The sequence below is a fragment of the Antechinus flavipes genome, chromosome 1 (genome assembly GCF_016432865.1).
Source record: "Antechinus flavipes isolate AdamAnt ecotype Samford, QLD, Australia chromosome 1, AdamAnt_v2, whole genome shotgun sequence".
In the NCBI taxonomy this organism is placed as follows: Eukaryota; Metazoa; Chordata; class Mammalia; order Dasyuromorphia; family Dasyuridae; genus Antechinus; species Antechinus flavipes.
This window is the reverse complement of record NC_067398.1, coordinates 326,403,098-326,421,646: the sequence shown is the minus strand read 5'-3', so window position 1 is coordinate 326,421,646 and position 18,549 is coordinate 326,403,098. Positions and strand designations below refer to the sequence as shown.

The 18,549-nt window shown below is 37.1% G+C and overlaps 1 long non-coding RNA gene across 1 annotated transcript in view; it reads left to right on the top strand.

Annotated features, from left to right (window-relative positions):
- The window catches only part of LOC127541603 (uncharacterized), a 37,860-nt gene extending 23,851 nt beyond the window's left edge, over window positions 1–14,009 (top strand). Inside the window, exon 2 of the long non-coding RNA XR_007948461.1 lies at window positions 13,492–14,009. This is a non-coding gene — a long non-coding RNA (uncharacterized LOC127541603). The remainder of the gene's footprint in view (window positions 1–13,491) is intronic.
- The last annotated feature ends 4,540 nt before the right edge of the window (window positions 14,010–18,549 follow it).

Below are 18,549 nucleotides of genomic sequence, written 5' to 3'. Positions count from 1 at the left end.
TTTACATTTAGCAATTTTATATAAATTGTAATCTTTTTTGCACTGATTTATATAATTTATTACAATTTATATAAAATTGTTTTTACTATTATCTCAGATAATAAATTTCACTGAACTGATTGAATATATTTTCTTTCTCTCACCCTCCTCCAATTTGTCTCTTTATTATATGCACTATCCTCCTCATGGAAGCCTTAATTTAGTTGAATGTGCTTCCAAATTATATATATAAAATTCATTTATCTCAACGTTGGTATTGTGTGTTGGTCACATCGAAAAACCCATATTAAGTTTCCAAATATGAAGCAATTAAATCGAATAAAATAGTTAACACTCATGTAGCATTTGTTTTATGCTAAGCATTTTTGTGATCTTGAAATGACCAATTGCCAAACTCCCCAATAATTGTTCTCAAAAATTAGCTGACTTTTTCTGCAGCCCCCAGCTTGGCCAGAGCTAAAGTCCACAAGAAGAAGTTAAGCCTTTAAAAAAAAAAATTAACTCACAGAACAGACATGGCACAGACATTCTGCACAAAGACACAAACAGACAAAAATTACATGGATGAGGACTATCCCTTCCCCTCACACAAAACAGCAATATTTTAACTAATGCACTTTTGTTCCAATGATTAGGTTTGGATTGCTCCTTTTCCTTTTCCTCTGGGGAGAGCAGCTCCAATCTTGTGGCTTCAGATCCTATAATACACAGAGCTGACCTCTTGACTTGGATCCCCAAGCCTGAAGGGGTTATCCCCCTCCAGCAGTCATCCAGAGCACCTTTGCTCTGTGCTGTTCCTTCTGGCTTACTGAGAGGCACCCCTTAACCTTGTATCACCAAGCCTTGACAATCCCAAAGTCTCCTTCAGCCTAAGAGCAACCCAAGAACACAGGCAGTGCCATGGGGAGAGCAACTCCAATCTTTGGGGTTGCTCTTTTCCCTTTCCCTCTGGATTATGCATACAAGTTACCTATCTATTCACTTGCCCTCAGGCTTCTTCTTCTTCAGAGACTTGTGCTCCTGTTTGTATTTGGATGTCTTTCTTCAGCCCCATATTCCATAGAGAGGGAGGCTGACCATATTTGAAGAAGCCTCAATAGGCTCTTATGTGCTAGACTCCCTTCCCCAAATTGACTACTTAGAGACATCTTCACATACAAAAGGAAAGCATTTATTCAATCTTTGCAAGGAGAAGCCCAAACACACCAGCTGAGCAGACCCAGAGCCTTTCAGTTCTCATCTCCCAGCAAGGTGTGCTTGGCTTGTTGAACCATAAATAGTGAATTAGTTAAACAGCAAAAAACTTGGGTTCATTGAATGAACTGAAAAAGAAGTAACTATTGACCAATGGTCAGCAATGCTGTCTACTTCCTGTGAGTCATATAACTTCCTGAAGCTTAGGCCTAGCATTTGACCTTTTCTACCCTACAGCCTTCTGAGAATAGGGATTACATCCTGAAATTTAGGCCTAGGTTCTAACCCATTCATTCTGTTAAGGACCACACCTAAGTGTGAAAGGGCAGGTCAATTCTCCTGAAAGCCCCCACAGCTGTGAATCAACACATCTGAAGGAATTGTAAATCAGCCTTTACTGAAGTAGACTTTCCTTGTAAATTGGGAATGAAATAAATCAAAGGCAAGAAAAAGAGGTATTCTTACTCTTCCCCAATTCAACCAGTGAGTTGTAGGGTATGAAATTGAAGCCAGGATTTAAAAAAAGGTAGTAAGCAGTGTCATCAGGACAGAATCAAGTCTCAGGACTAAAAGATGATAAGAGTCAAAAAGAAAGAGGTTTAAAATGAAAGCAAGTTTCTTAATTGTAGCAGACATTTTAGAGAACCCAGTAGAAGGGCAAGGTTGATTTGGAGTGAGATTTTTTTTGGGGAAAGTTCAGAGGGAATAGGAGGAAGAGAGAACAATTGAGAATAAAAAATAGGATTTTATACCATTAGGCAGGACTTTAGAATCATGGGGATGGTAGAGTATAAGGGAATGGGAGTATATTAACCATTGAAGACCAGTAGTTGGAGAAAAGTATGTTGAAAAAAGTCACACAATCAGTCTTGAAGAACTTCCTGAAGATCCAGCCTTGAGGGAGAAGGCGAAGCTGTGTTCTGTGAGGACCCTGTGGATATACATATTAGGCAGAAGCAGAAAGCTATGTATGGGAACCTTGTCACGAGATTTAGGTGTTTGGGCTATGCTAGCAAAGATTTTGGGACCAGGAGGTGGAAAGGATCTTGTGAATGGGCTGGCTTAGGCCCAACACTGGAGAATGCTACAGAACAGAAGGGATAGAATGTGGGAGGTTGCTAGATAATGCCATGGCTCTGGGCCTTTTTGATGCTTGGCTCTGAATCCTCCTTTGTTTTGCAACTAGGTGTGGTGTAAGTATATATAATATAAACTGTACATTATTTACATAATATAAATTATATATTGTATGTAATATGTAAATATATATATGTCACAGGGCAGCTAGGTGGCACAGTGGATAGAGCACCAGCCCTGAAGTCAGCAAGACCTGAGTTCAAATCCAGTCTCAGACACTTAACACTTCTTAGCTGTGTGACCCTGGGCAAGTCCCTTAACCCAAATTGCCTAAGGGGGGAGAATATACATGTACACACAAATAATTCTTTCTGAACCTTCTAGGGATTTGTCAAATTACGGACTATTTTGAGAATTAGTTTCATGCATTAAAGAGCAAATAGGGTTCCTAAAAATCACACCTTTTTAAAGTAAGAAAAAAATTCAAAATGCTTAAATGTTCCAACTCTAGCCCCCATTAAGAGAAATGTTTGGAAAATATAATTATTGAAATGTACTTTTTTGAATTATAGCTTGGGTAGGGAAATGTCAAGAAAAAAAAGATTTGTGTTCACCTTACACTATAACTAAAATCTGTTTAATGGATTTTAAAATGGCTTTGTATTTGTGTTAAATATATATATGTATATATATATTCCCATGTTGACAGCTTAAGTATCCTGCATTTTGGCCAGATAAAATCTGTAGTGCATGAAACTCTGTTTCTTAAAATATAGTCATAATAGAAATTATTTCCAAATCCAAATCACTATCATTTCTTTTGGCAGGTGTAGTGGTTCAGTGATAACACTCTGTACTGACAAGAGAGCCAGCCCTAAATTTTAGAATGCCTTTTCCTCTATGTATTGCTAATAATCATTTTGAGGTAGTATAAACACTATTGGAAATTGTTACCAAATGTATCCTGTTTTCCGTTCAACTTTAAATTCATATAAACTACTGGGTTCAAATATAAATTTATGTCAGTTGACATTCTAGCTTGGCTGGGAATCTCTAAAATTATCCAAATTCAGTTTATATCTCGACAAGGAACATATATTTTTTAAAAAGGAAAACATCTATATTGGATTTCCCCCCTCTTCTTTTAAAATCTTTATTATGATTTTCATTGAAGAAACAAAAGGATTATATTTAAATGTAAAAGTGATAAAAAATTAAAAATATAAATAAAATGAGATTACAAATAAAAGCAAATTTTCTTTCTCATTTTTTTTTTCCTTTTCTGGTCTTTTTTTTTTTTTTTTTTGTACAACATAACATATATGGAAATATGTTTAGAAGGATGGTATATGTTTAATCTAGATCATATTGCTTTCTGTCTTGGAGAGAGAGGAGGAAAGGGAGGAAGGGAGGAAAGTTTGGAATACAAAATATTATAGAAATGAATGTTGAAATACTATATGATGATCAATTCTGATGGACCTGGCCATCTTCAGCAATGAGATGAACCAAATCAGTTCCAATGGAGCAATAATGAACTGAACCAGCTATACCCAGAGAAAGAACTCTGGGAGATGACTAAGAACCATTACATTGAATTCCCAATCCTTATATTTTTGCCTGCCTACATTTTTTATTTCCTAAACAGGCTAATTGTACAATATTTTGGAGTCCGATTCTTTTTGTACAGCAAAATAATGGTTTGGTCATGTATACTTATTTTGTATTTAATTTATACTTTAATATATTTAACATGTATTGGTCATCCTGCCATCTAGGGGCGGGGGTGGGGGAAAAAGGGGGAAAAATTGGAACAAAAGATTTGGCAATTGTCAATTCTGTAAAATTACTCATGCATATAACTTGTGAATAAAAGGCTATTAAAAAAAGAAATTAATGTTGAAAACTATCATTACATGTATTTGGAAAAAATAAAATACTATTGAGGAAAAAAGAAGAAATAAAAGCAAAATGGCTAAAAGCAAAAAAGCTAAAGGAATGGTGAAAATATGCTTTGCCCATATATTTATTTGCGGGATTAGAGTCTCAGCTCTGAGCAAATAGTGGTGGAAATTCAGAAAATAGACCTATAAAAGAATTATGTATCAGTTTGAGAAGGCATGGGAAAGTTATTTAGGACAGCCTAATTTAGATTGGCCAGCTTTGCCCAATACCTATATCTTCTTTGAAAATATTCCCTGGGATTGCCACAAATCATATTACTAGTGGCTAGCATTGGAAAAGGTACTCTATCCTGAGCTTTTTTGAACTCAAGTTGTCCATAAGGAATAATAACAGAAAAAGACAGATTTCGGCATCCTTCAAGAACTTATGTATCTGGATATATAATACACATGTTAACATTGACTGCAGAGCAGATAGAAAGGACCAATGGTCCTTAGGGTGCAGTGGCATTTTGCCTTTGCTATCATTTACATTGATAAAAATCTTATCCATTTCTGATGAATTATTTAACTGTGCTAAGATTTTGGTGGCGAGAACTTTTTTTTCTGCCTCTTCAGTAGCAGTGGCTGCGCATCTTGGAGGTAATTGCCAGGTGGGGTCTCCAGATGTCTGGGCAGGAAACCAGGCATAGCAAGAATTGTTCTTCCTCAAAGGATACCCATCAGAATTTCAACAAGTATTTCTGAGGAAACAAAAATCCCCTCTTTGTAAAAGTGGTCACTTCATTTATTTAAAACTCATTATTGGAGAAAGTTTACTCAGTTCCCTGTGACTTGGGAAATGTGGGATTGGCTAGAACTTTGAAGAGGAGAGATCCTAGGTCTTTTTTGGCTTTGAACTTTGAGAGGGCAGAGGTAGATCTAGATTTTCTTCTGGGAGAGATCCTTGGATGTTGTGATATGGGAGCCACCTGCCAGTGGCTGCTGGAGGTCTAACTCAGACCTGTAGAATGGATCTCTTCATGTGAGAAGATGATAATGATACAAGGAGACTGAGAGGCAGTTGCTGTTCTCTGACCTCTCTGACTGAGAGGTTGTTGCATTGTCTGATCTCTCTCCTCTTCCCTCTGCTTCCAATTTATTTCATTCCCAATCTACAAGCAACACCTGTGTCAGCAAAGGCTGCCCTGCAACTTCTTCAGATGCTATGATCCACAGCTGTGGAGGTGCTCAGAGAATTGACCTGTCCCTTCGTTTAGGGACACTTGGAAATAGTCTAGGAAGAACACTTGGAGGTAGTCTAGGGTAGTCTAGGAAGAACTAACATGTCAAATGGCTGAGGTTAAATTTTTTTAAAATAAATCTGTCCATTGCCTATGCCATCTTTGCTGAAATCCTTTTGGGTTAGCTGGTCACCGTGTTCTGCCTTATGATATCTTTCCTCTCACTCCCTTATCTATATCTCATGGTGTCTTTCTCTTTGTTATAGCTAACTAATTAATTCTTTGGATTTAGCCTGCCAGTCATTGTTGTACTCCCACCTCATGATGTATTTGCTTTTTCCTGGTTAATTGTGAGTTCCACTGGGGAACTTGTCTTTTCCATTGCTAATTATTCAAACCCCTTTCTTTGCTAACTATATGCTCTCCCAAATTTATGTCCAATTTAGCACTCCTGGTGTTTATTTTACCTCTTCATTTTTGTCCATAATCTCTTCTCATAAATAAAGGCAATGAGAAAGCCACTGTGGAGTCTTCACACGTGCCCTGAGTCCTGTGCTTCATATTCAGACTGAGAATTGCTATCTCAACTTCATCATTTGGTGCCTGACCCTGACCTCATTATATGATATCTTGCTTTCAATAGCAGAACTCATTCATTCTATGCATTGTGTTATATACTCTATCTAAATAACTTTCCCCCCTGAGGCAATTAACATTAACTGACTTGCCTAGACAAGGGAATGTTAAGTGTCTTCGGTCACATTTGAACTCGGGTCCTCTTTACTTCAGGGCTGGTGCTCTATCCACTGCGCCACCTAGCTGCCCCTTTACCAATTTGTTTGCTATCTTTTCCTTGGGTACATGGAGCTACATTGAGACATATGCATGCAAACATAAACATATTGTAAATGACTAGCACATACACCTTCTATATGTGTCTACTTTTTTGGGACTTGGGTACTCATGTGTCTATTTGGGAATAGTATTGGTAAATGAGGCAGGTCTGACTTTATCTTGAACTGAGACTGCTGTGCTGGGTTAGTCTGCTGGGAATGATTTGTGATTTCTAGGGGCTTTAGAAGTGTGTGTGTGTGTGTGTGTGTGTGTGTGTGTGAGAGAGAGAGAGAGAGAGAGAGAGAGAGAGAGAGACAGAGACAGAGACAGAGACAGAGAGAGAGAGAGAGAGAGAGAGAGACAGAGAGAGAGACAGAGAGACAGAGACAGAGAGAGACAGAGACAGAGAGAGAGAGAGAGAGACAGAGAGAGAGAGACAGACAGAGAGAGACAGAGAGAAAGAGAGAGACAGAGAGACTCCCCTCTCTCTTTATTTATTTATTTATTTTTTTGACTGCCACAACTGGGGAATTTCCAAGGCTTTGGGACTGATAAGTGAAATAAACTCTGCTCTCTATGGTGGTAAGGAGCAGGTAACTCCCTAGGACTTTAGACAAAGGCAGAGGAAATCCCCTCCACTCTGTGGTGAGGAGATGGGATGCTAAGGAGTGGTTGGAGGAGGGCAAGGGAAATCCCCTTTGTCTTTAGCAGCTGATGTAGGCAACTTTCAAAGCTTTAGGCAGGGACAGTTGTGGAAGAATGTACCTCTCATTACTGGATGAGGAAAAAATTATTATTATTATTTTTAAAATATTTTATTTTATTTTATAATAACTTTATATTGACAGAATCCATACCAGGGTAATTTTTTTTACAACATTATCCCTTGCACTCACTTTTGTTCCAATTTTTCCCCTCCCTCCCTCCATCCCCTCCCCTAGATGGCAAGCAGTCCTATATATGTTAGATATGTTGCAGTATATCTTAGATACAATATATGTTTGCAGAACCGAGCAGTTCTCTTGTTGCACGGGGAGAATTGGATTCAGAAGGTAAAAACAACTCGGAAAGAAAAACAAAAATGCAAATAGTTCACATTCGTTTCCCAGTGTTCTTTCTTTGGGTGTAGCTGCTTCTGTCCATCATTTATCAATTGAAACTGAGTCTTTGTCAAAGAAATCCACTTCCATCAGAACACATCCTCACACAATATGGTTGTCGAAGTGTAAAGTGATCTCCTGGTTCTGCTCATTTCACTTAGCATCAGTTCATGTAAGTCTCTCCAAGCCTCTCTGTATTCATCCTGCTGGTCATTTCTTACAGAACAATAGTATTCCATAACATTCATATACCACAATTTACCCAGCCATTCTCCAATTAATGGGCATCCATTCAATTTCCAGTTTCTAGCCACTACAAACAGGGCTGCCACAAACATTTTGTCACATACAGGTCCCTTTCCCTTCTTTAGTATTCCTTTGTAAGGTGGGGGAGCCATCTCCAGAAGGCCCCTGTTAACGAGGTACTTGTGTGTCCTGGTAAGAGAAAACCTTAACCCTTACTGACCATCTGTCTGATCGTTGGCTCTCAGCCTGGGACGGAGTAGAGAGAGGTTTTGATGTTGATGGTTAGGAAAACTAGCTGGGGTTCACTAGGCCCTGCAGGCCTGAATGAGGGGTGCCAGTTGTCGGTCTTGGGACCAGCTACCATTCTCCATTGTCCTCCCCTCACAGCTTCCGCAGATTTAGAGCTGGAGGGACCTGGGGGCCATTCAATCTAGCCCCTTCTTAGACCAAGAGAAGCTGGTTGGTGGACATTTGAAGTGAGAGCCCAATAGAAACATTGCTGGATCAAAGGGTATGCACAGTTTGATAACTTTTTGGGCATAATTCCAGATTGCTCTCCAGAATGGTTGGATTCATTCACAGTTCCACCAACAATGCATCAGTGTCCCAGTTTTCCCGCATCCCCTCCAACATTCATCATTATTTTTTCCTGTCATCTTAGTCAATCTAGGAAAAAATTATTTTGATAGTTCTGCTAGTGATATTCTGGTAGAATATGTGCTCCTTATCCAAGCCCAGGTCTGAGGAAGGAGTCCCAGAGAAACTCCCCACATGACAGCAAGACTTCAGACTAGAATAAGTCATGCCAATTACAATCCATTTCTGAGTTCAGAACTCACAGAACTCACCAGATCCCCAGTAGTTTCCAAGAACTTGAGTAACCTGATCTTCCTTTGGTCCAGGCTGTTTTTAACCATTGAGTTTGGAGTTGGAGGGATGAAAGGGCTTCTCACGTTTTGGTTGGGGAGATGATAGAATGGAAATCTGTAGCCCATATCATTTGTAGCAACTATTCTAAGTGTCCCTAGGCCAAATGTACCTATGCCTACACGTGGGTGGGGTAAAACCTCAACAACATGCTCCTAACCAGTCCAGGCAAGAGATTGATGGGGAATAGTGAATTTCCCTATATGGTCTATGAAAGGGAGTAATATATTGGGATTGGTGATAGTATAGTCAGTGAGACTGAACTCAAGGACAGCATGAGAATATAGTTCCAACCATTGCCTTAGTTGGAATAATCTCCTCTTTTCTAGATTTCTAAAAGTTTGTAGCAGCCCTCTCATGACATCCACTTCTCCTTCTTTATGCTGTAAGTCACAGTGGTTCTCAAACTTTTGTTTTCAGTATCTTTATCCTATTAAAAATTATTGAGGATCTCTCCAAAACATTTTTGTTGGTCTGGATTATATTTATAGACATTTACCATATTGGAAATTAAAACTATTTTTGAATTTGTAGACCCTCTAAAAGGGTTTCAGAGATCCCCAGGATTCTCTAGACCATACTTTGAGAACCACTGCAGGACTTTGGTTAGAAAAAAAGAGGAAATGGTCTAATGAAGCTACAGGGGAAGAGTGCTGTGGGGGAGAGATACAAGGGTAGGATGGTAACAACAAGCTTCATCTTACTGGAGTCTAATCACTCAGCTCTGTAAGCATTAAATTGGCTATAGCAAAAAGAGTTCCACAGTCTCGGTCAGTAACAATACCGAGCTGTCAGCTCTAGCTGAGACAGAGAAGAGCAGTGACCATGAGAACTTCTATCTTCTTCAGATAGAGCTCTCTAGTCAATATCCCAGTACTGGAGGAGGAGCCAGGATCCCTGAAGCTTCAGATAAAAACTAGTTCTACCAGAAATGTGAGTTGAAGATCCAGTGGAAATCACACTGTATTGTTTGTTCTTCATTTCCTGGGCGTGGCCAACAACTGAAACTATGCATTTCCTTGAATATCTGGGTTTAAGGTGACTTATATAAGGTACAGGAACTATAGCAATATAGTTGAGTGATAGATGTTTTATCAGACATTGTTTATTTGTGATTATGTGTTTTATTATTTTATTTAATTAAAAATAAGGATAGGTAGCACAGTGGACAGAATGCTGGTTTTTAGGAAGAATTGATATCAGATTCTGCTGCAAGCACTTTAATAGTTGTGTAACTTTGAACAGGTCATTTAATTCAATTTCCTGAATTGTAAAATGGAGATAATAATAGTACCTACCTACTAGGGTTATTATGAGGATCAAATGAGAAAACATGTATAGTGCTTTTCAATTCTTGAAGTGCTATATAAATGCCAGCTATTGATGTGGGTCTGGTGATAATGGAGAGGGATGAGAATTAAAGTGGGAATCCCCTCTGGTTGGCACACAGGTCCAACGTGAAAGAATTCATGAACCCAAAAAGTCTGAATGGCAAAAGGGCTTTTTATTGGTACTGAGAAGCCAGCTTTGCTAGGAAGACAAATCCATAGTGGCAAGAGATCCTGTTAGGGAAATAAAGGTTAACACTGAGAAGAGAATGTCTCCACAGTGGGCAAAAGTCCTGGTAGGCAGCTTTACTAAGAGAGCTTCATTGGCAAAACATAACCCTACTTTGGACTAATGTAGAGATTTGGGTGGTCTGGGGCTAGGGCTTCCATTGAATGAAATTCCTTCATTGTTGGCAATGTGCCCAGACCTAGATTTCTAGTTAAAAGAGAATACTTATCTTGGAGTTTCAAGCTACTCAATAGGAATATCAGGCCCAGATCTCCAACTGAATAAAATCATTTTGAAGGCTTTTCCCCAAAGCCTGGAATTTCAGAAGAGGATCCAGACTACTCCCAAAAGATCAATAGAGGGTGATTTGACCAATAGAATCTATCTCCAATAGAATGAAGCCACTAAACTTGGAAAAGGCTTGTCTGAGAAAGTATGCTTTTCCCCAGACTTTTTGGAGTCTGAGACCGCAAATCTAGTTTCAGGGTTCATTTCTGTCATTATTATTAACTATACAAGAGAAAATACTGTAAGCACTTCCTAACCTTGTATCTCTCTCTCTCTCTCTCTCTCTCTCTCTCTCTCTCTCTCTCTCTCTCTCTCTCTCTCTCTTTTAAATAACTTTTTATTGACAGAACCCATGCTAGGGTAATTTTTTAACATTATCCTTTGCACTCACTTCTGTTCCGATTTTTCTTCTCTCTCCCTCCACCCCCCTCCCCCAGATGGCAGGCAGTCCTATACATGTTAAATAGGTTATAGTATATCCTAGATACAATATATGTGTGCAGAATCGAACAGTTCTCTTGTTGCACAGGGAGAATTGAATTCAGAAGATATAAATAACCCGGGAAGAAAAACAAAAATGCAAACAGTTTACATTCATTTCCCAGTGTTCTTTCTTTTAACCTTGTATCTCTTTATGGAGAGGGGAAGAGGTTTTTTTTTTTTTTTTTTTTTTTTTCATTCTTTAAATAACTTTATATTGACAGAATCCATGCCAGGGTAATTTTTTATAGCATTATCCCTTGCACTCACTTCTATTCCGATTTTTCCCCTCTCTCCCTCCACTCCCCTCCCCCAGATGGCAAGCAGTCCTTTACATGTTGAATAGGTTACAGTATATCGTAGATACAATATATGTGTGCAGAACCGAACAGTTCTCTTGTTGCACAGGGAGAATTGGATTCAGAAGGTATAAATAACCTGGGAAGAAAAACAAAAATGCAAGTAGTTTATATTCATCTCCCAGTGTTCTTTCTTTGGATGTAGCTGCTTCTGTCCGTCATTTATCAATTGAAACTGAATTAGCTCTCCTTATCGAAGAGATCCACTTCCATCAGAATACATCCTCAAACAGTATCGTTGTTGAGGTATATAATGATCTCCTGGTTCTGCTCATTTCACTCAGCATCAGTTCATGTAAGTCTCGCCAGTCCTCTCTGTATTCATCCTGCTGGTCATTCCTTACAGAACAATAATATTCCATAACGTTCATATGCCACAATTTACTCAACCATTCTCCAATTGATGGGCGTCCATTCATTTTCCAGCTTCTAGCCACTACAAATAGGGCTGCCACTGGAGGGGGGAAGAGTTAACTCCATTAAGACAAAGATGAATGACTAGGACTCGGGAAACATAGCTCATAATGAGCTTGAGACTTCCTCCACACTTTGACCCAACAGATGGTATATACATAACAGCTAAGATGAGCATTAGAATACTCTGCTCTGCTTCTTCCTGTTGAATAGGATCAGGTCAATAGTGGTTAACCACTGGTGGTTAAAATTTCGTTTTCCCTCCTTTTTGCTTTCTCCACCCCTTATTTCCTTTTCCTTTTTTTGCTGGGAATGGAAAGTGACAGAACAAGCAGGAAGTGATTATAATTCTTTAAAGGGTTTTGGGCAGATATGGTTCTGTTCCTTCACACCTTCTTTTCCCCCCTCCCTCCCCCCCATTCTACTATTTTATAGGAAGATAGTAGTTTTTTTTTTAATTAAATAAATATTGCATATTGAGTAAGAGATAGTAATGTCTATAGTTATAAATAACTAAATTCGATAGAGTATAGTTATAAATAAAATAATAAAACACAGAGGTGTTGTGAATTCAAATTTATATAATGGATAGAGTATACTTTGTAAAGCTTAAAGAAAGCATATATACATGGCAGTTGTTATTATAGAAAGGTATTTTTACACATAGAATAATATCTTAAAGACGAGGACAGAGTATCAACTAAGCCATATTACAGTTAGATGAATTCACAGCTGGTTGAATGAGACTGAAGCCAAAGAGTAATCATTAATGGATTGATGTCAGCTTGGAACTGCAGCATAGTGCAATGGAATCAGAAGACCTGAAATCAAATCCCAACTCTGTCACTTACCTGTATGATCTTGGATAAATCACTTGTCTTCTCTAGACTTTCATTTTCTCTACTCTTAAATGAAGGGATTAGATTAGATAGCCTCTAAAGTCCCTCCCAGTTTTAAATCTATTTTCTTAATAAACATCTTAATGTTCTTATGAATATTTTTAGAGACAAGTTTATATAATTAAGGGCATTCTAACAATTATACCTGTCTATCAAAAAATGGAATGGAGTGCTGGATGAGCACTTGTCAAGTGTACTGTAGAAAGTAAATGTTTTCAATAATGGGCTGAATTTTGTAGTTTAAAGATTTTCCAAAATGTTCATATCTTTCCAGTCTTTTTATCCTTTATTCTTCTTTATGAAGTCTAACTATACTAGCCTACTTGCTGTTCCTCTTATATAGTGCTCAATCTCCCATCTCAGTGCCTTTGTACTGATAATCCCTCATGCCTAGAATGCCCTCCCTCTCATTTATGTTTCCTAGACTCACCTCAAATACTATCTTCTGTAGGAGACTTTACTAGTCCCTTTAGCTGCTGGTTTCATATATTTTCAAATTACTTTCTATCTACTTTGTATCTTATATGTACTTTGTATACATGTTGTCTCCCCATTAGAAAGTAAATGCTTTGAAGGCAGGAATTACTTTTTTTTCTTTGTATCACCAGTGCTTAGCATAATGCCTGGTATAACATAGTTAAGTACTTAACAAATATTTGATTAAAATTCTACACTCAATTTATTAATTTTTCTTTTCTAATATTCCATGATCCTTGCATTCCAAGTATAAACTCTGGTTGTTGATAAAGTATTCATTATCAGTTAAATGCAATTGGTATCAATTAATTCAACCCATACATTGTAGAATTCTATTTTTTAGGATTTTATTTAATAATTTTTATTATATTAGAATTATCTACAAATATAATAATTTAATAATTAGTGAATATTCTTGAATGGTATTGACCTCTCTGTGTGTTTACGTGTGTGTGTCTATTTACTTTTCTTTATCAAATGAGATAAAAACTATTATTTACCTTTTGTTACAGATATGGATTCTATTACCTGAAGATGAGCCTTCTCTCATGTCATGTAACTCAGCTGGTGATGTGGTTATTGTGCCATAGTTCCCTTTTACTATCCTGCCTCAGTTTCCCTAATTGTTCTGCATCAGTCCCCTTAGTTGCAAACCACCCCCAACTCCCTCCGGTTCATTAAGACTGATATAACTCGGGGCTACTTACTCTAAGGTTATAAATTGTCAATGTGTAAACTCAAGATAAGGGAGTGTCCAGATTTCCTGGCTCTAAGCTGGACACTTCCTTAACTCCCAGTTTATTAGAATTTATGGTCCTACCCCCCAACCTGTCAGAACTGGATTGATGGTCCCTGACTGGAGATTCCAGCTCACCAGAGTTTGGCCTCTACCCTCTCCCATCCCTCCACCCTCCATTTTTGAGAACTCACATTTGCTGCTGGATACTTTGGACATCAGCCTTGGGGGCAACATGCCCCCAGAACAATCTCTCCCTCTCAGAAATCAAATAAAATATTAAAAAATCTCTAATCTCTATCTTGTCTCAGTTTCTCTGGCATTACATAGTAAACTTGAAGCTATACCCTGAGAATGAAAGTATAACCAAATGTACAACTCCTTTCCCAAAGAGCTTTTATTCAAGGATATAATGTATTCCAGGATTGAACTTGATTGAATCTTGTATAAACTGGAAGTGTAAGGAATGTGACAGTTTTAGAGTCAATGACTTTCTATTCTGAGAGATGTATTTTATCAAGGTGAGTAGGATGTCCTGTACCAATCAGCAGCATGCACAAAAATGTAACATAAGCACTGACAATTGTATGAGCTCTGTAGGTGAACGACAGTTTACCTTGGGATTTGACTTCACTGCTTTTATATAGAAAATAGCATTATTTATGACATATTGTTGGTGCCCTTGCATCAAGAGCTATGCTTCAGGAATCTTAGAAGCAATAAATGATCATGCCCAGTATGGATAGGTTTATGATTGGCTTTCCTAGATATTTTGCCTTTATCATGCACAATAATCGTATTCTAGCTAGGCCTTTTATCTACTCTTTCTTCACAAGCATACAAGGCCACATTGCAGTTTTTGGAGTAAGAGAGTAGTCTAGCAAGCAAAGACATTTCAGACATTTCTCCCTTATTTAGGGTTTCTGAATGGGAAAGGTATGTTGCTTATTTGCAATATGCAATAAACAGATTCAATTGGTGGTTTGAGAAGTTGTGCTATGGGACCTGCTAGACGCAGGGGTCCTCAAACTTTTAAAATAGGGGGCCAGTTCACTGTCCCTCAGATTGTTGGCAGGGACTATAGTAAAAAGAAAAACTTTGTTTTGTGGGTCTTTAAATAGAGAAACTTCATAGCCCTGGGATGAGGGGGATAAACATCCTCAGCAGCTGCATCTGGCCCGAGGGCTGTAGTTTGATAAGCCCTGTAGAGGGTATGTCTTAATCATGGTGTAATAAGGTATATATATATATATATACAGGGCCTTGCAGAACTCAATTTTATATTAGTTTATTCACACAACTCATACATGCACATTACTTGTAGGGTGAGGTCCTACTTGTGAACAGCCATTAGTAGCAATGTTGGATACCCATATATATATATATATACAGGGCCTTGCAGAACTCAATTTTATATTAGTTTATTCACACAACTCATACATGCACATTACTTGTAGGGTGAGGTCCTACTTGTGAACAGCCATTAGTAGCAATGTTGGATAGCCATGGTGCCAAACTGAAAAAGAAATAGGAGCCTTTGAACCATTCATAAAAATTCCTGAGGGCCCCATATTGACTTAGAAAATCACATCATATCTATGTTCTATTTCATTTTTATTTGTTTTGTTAAGTGTTTCCTAATTTTAATCTAGTTCAGATTAAACACTTTAGGAGTGTTACAGTCTGTGTTTGATACCTCTGTTTACATTTTTCTTGATAATGTACAACTGAAGGGCCTCACAGAAAAGGGTTAAGGGTTTTCTATTCATTTTTTTTTTTAAATGCAGCTTCATCTCTTATTTCCAAGGGAAAAAATAGCTCTTTAAGAGCTTTTATTTATTTCATTACAAATTTAATCTGAAATGCATTGTGGTTCAGGTTAAAGCATTCACAATTTTACTAGCGAAAAGGCCACCCCCAACATTTTGTAGAAAGAATTGGGCAGAATTTTTTTCTTTGTACTTGAAAGCAATCAACATAAAATGGGAGATACTTATTCTTGTCTTACAGGATTGCTCTGAGGATCAAATAAGATACCATATACAACGTGCATTGTAAACTTTTAAGGACTATGTAAATGTCACTATCATTGTTATTGTTATTATTAATGATTTAGAAGATAAATGCTTATTGATTTGACTTCACTTTTGAATCTAACCAGTCCTAATGCCTTTGTATATGTTGGCTTATTAGTGCCCTGTCTCATTTCTTATTAATTCAGAGATGTGTTATCTATTTCCTATTTTTTCATTTGGAGCACTGTATTTACTTTATTCTCAGTTTTGTTTTTTTGTTTTGTTTTGTTTTGTTTTGTTTTGTTTTGTTTTTAGTTTTTGCCGAGATATTTGGGGTTAAGTGACTTGTTCAGAGTCACACAGCTAGGAAATGTTTAGTGTTTGAGGCCAAATTTGAACACAGGTCCTGATTTCAGGGCTAGTGCTCTATCCACTGTGCTACCTTTACTCTTAGTTTTATTAACATACTTCTGTATATACTAACATCTGATGCTTTTTGTAGTTTCCTTTATATTCATTGTAATCTTCCCTTTCTCATTTTCAATTTTAATTATCCAGATTTTCACAAAATCAAATTTGCTAATTGCTTATTACTATTAAAAAAAAAACACAACTTGATACTCAGCTAATATCTGATTTCCATTTATGACTTTATATATTTATGTGCATGATTTTATATATTTATATGCAAAATGCTTATGAGTTGCTTTGGTTATTGGCAGATGTATTAACTTAGATACCATATAAGTAAAATCTGATATTCTTGGACCCAGTTTCTTAAAACTGGTTTCTGACTCCATATGGGGTCTCATAACTGACTGTGGGAGTCACAAAATTATACTTTATTATCAGTAAATATTTGATTTGTATACCTAGTTTATTAACCTATATATCCAGGATCACATAAAAATTTCTTGGGCAAAAAGGGTTCATGAGTGGAAAAAAATTTAAGGAGCTCTGTTCAAGGGAAAATCTTCAGTGGGAATATGGGAATAGAATAACAGTAAAATTTTTATTATTGATAAATCTCTAAGATTGAACCCAGTTCATCTATTTTCATACAACAAACCAATTAAATCTCATTTTTTTCAATGAAAATTCTTGAAATGTGGTTTGTGAACTTGTCTTTAAAAATGTTTTAATAATGATATTTCAATGGATTTCCTTTATGATTCTTTTAGTCTATATTATTTCTATGTCATTTTATATTCCATATTATTTTATGCATTTAAAACATTATTTTGAGAAAGGGTCCATAGACCTTATCAAATTGCCAAAAGGGTCCATGACACCAAAATCCTTGCTTTAAAGGCATATTTAACTTGTTCAGCTTACCCTGTTTCTTTCTTATTATAAGCATTAAGAGTTATAAATTTGCCTCTGAGTAGGACTTTGGATATATCCACTGAATTTTAATGTATTGTTTTTATATTGCCTTGCCTTTAAGATAGCAACAGTAGCAGCTATTTATGTTACAATTTAAGGTTTGCAATGCACTTTGTATGCATTTCTTCACTATTTACATGATTCTTATTACAGCCCTATGCTAGACCTGAAGTCAAGTGTTCAAAGTAGGCTGTAGAAATTTACTATGTAACTCTGGGCAAGTCATTTAACTTCTATCTCTGTTTCTTCATTTGTCAAATGGGAATAATAATATTACTTATCTCCTAGGATAGTTATGAGTATAAAATGAAATGAAATTTTAAAATGCTTTGCAAATATTAAGTGCTATATAAATGCTAGAGCTGTCATCATTAATATAACCCAAATATTACATAATAAGAGACGCAGCAGAGCATAGTAGAGGGCAGGCTGGCCTTAGAATTAGGAAGATCTAGGTTCAAGCCTCAATTTTGACATATACTATATGATTCTGGGCATGTCACATACTCTCTTTAATAACCCAGGCAAATTCTCCAGTTGATAAATGGTCAAAGGATATGAACAGACAATTCTCAGACGAAGAAATTGAAACTATTTCTAGCCATATGAAAAGATGCTCCAAGTCACTATCAATCAGAGAAATGCAAATTAAGACAGTTCTGAGATACCACTACACACCTCTCAGACTGTCTAGAATGACAGGGCAAGATAATGCGGAATGTTGGAAGGGATGTGGGAAAACAGGGACACTGATACATTGCTAGTGGAATTGTGAACACTTCCAGCCATTCTGGAGAGCAATTTGGAACTATGCTCAAAAAATTATCAAACTGCATACCCTTTGATCCAGTCTCTGTCTTTGAATTTACAGTTCAATGCTTACCTCAGTCATTTTACCTATGTTCATTACGCGATAACTTTTTTCTACTAACCACAAAGACATTGGAACTCTTTACCTACTATTCAGTGCTTGAGCAGGCATAATTGGCAGTGTTACTACTGGGCTTATATCCCAAAGAGATACTAAAGAAGGGAAAGGGACCTGCATGTACACGAATATTTGTGGCAACCCTGTTTGTAGTGTCCAGAAACTGGAAACTGAGTGGATGCCCATCAATTGGAGAATGGCTAAATAAATTGTGGTATATGAATATTATAGAATATTATTGTTCAGTAAGAAATGACTAACAGGATGATTTCAGAAAAGCTGGAGAGCCTTACATGAACTGATGCTGAGTGAAATGAGCAGGACCAGGAGATCCTTATATACTTCAACAACAAAACTATATGATGATCAATTCTGATGGACCTGCATCTTCAGCAATGAGATGAACCAAATCAGTTCCAATGGAGCAGTAATGAACTGAACCAGGTTATATATACCCAGAGAAAGAACTCTGGGAGATGACTAAGAACCATTACATTGAATTCCC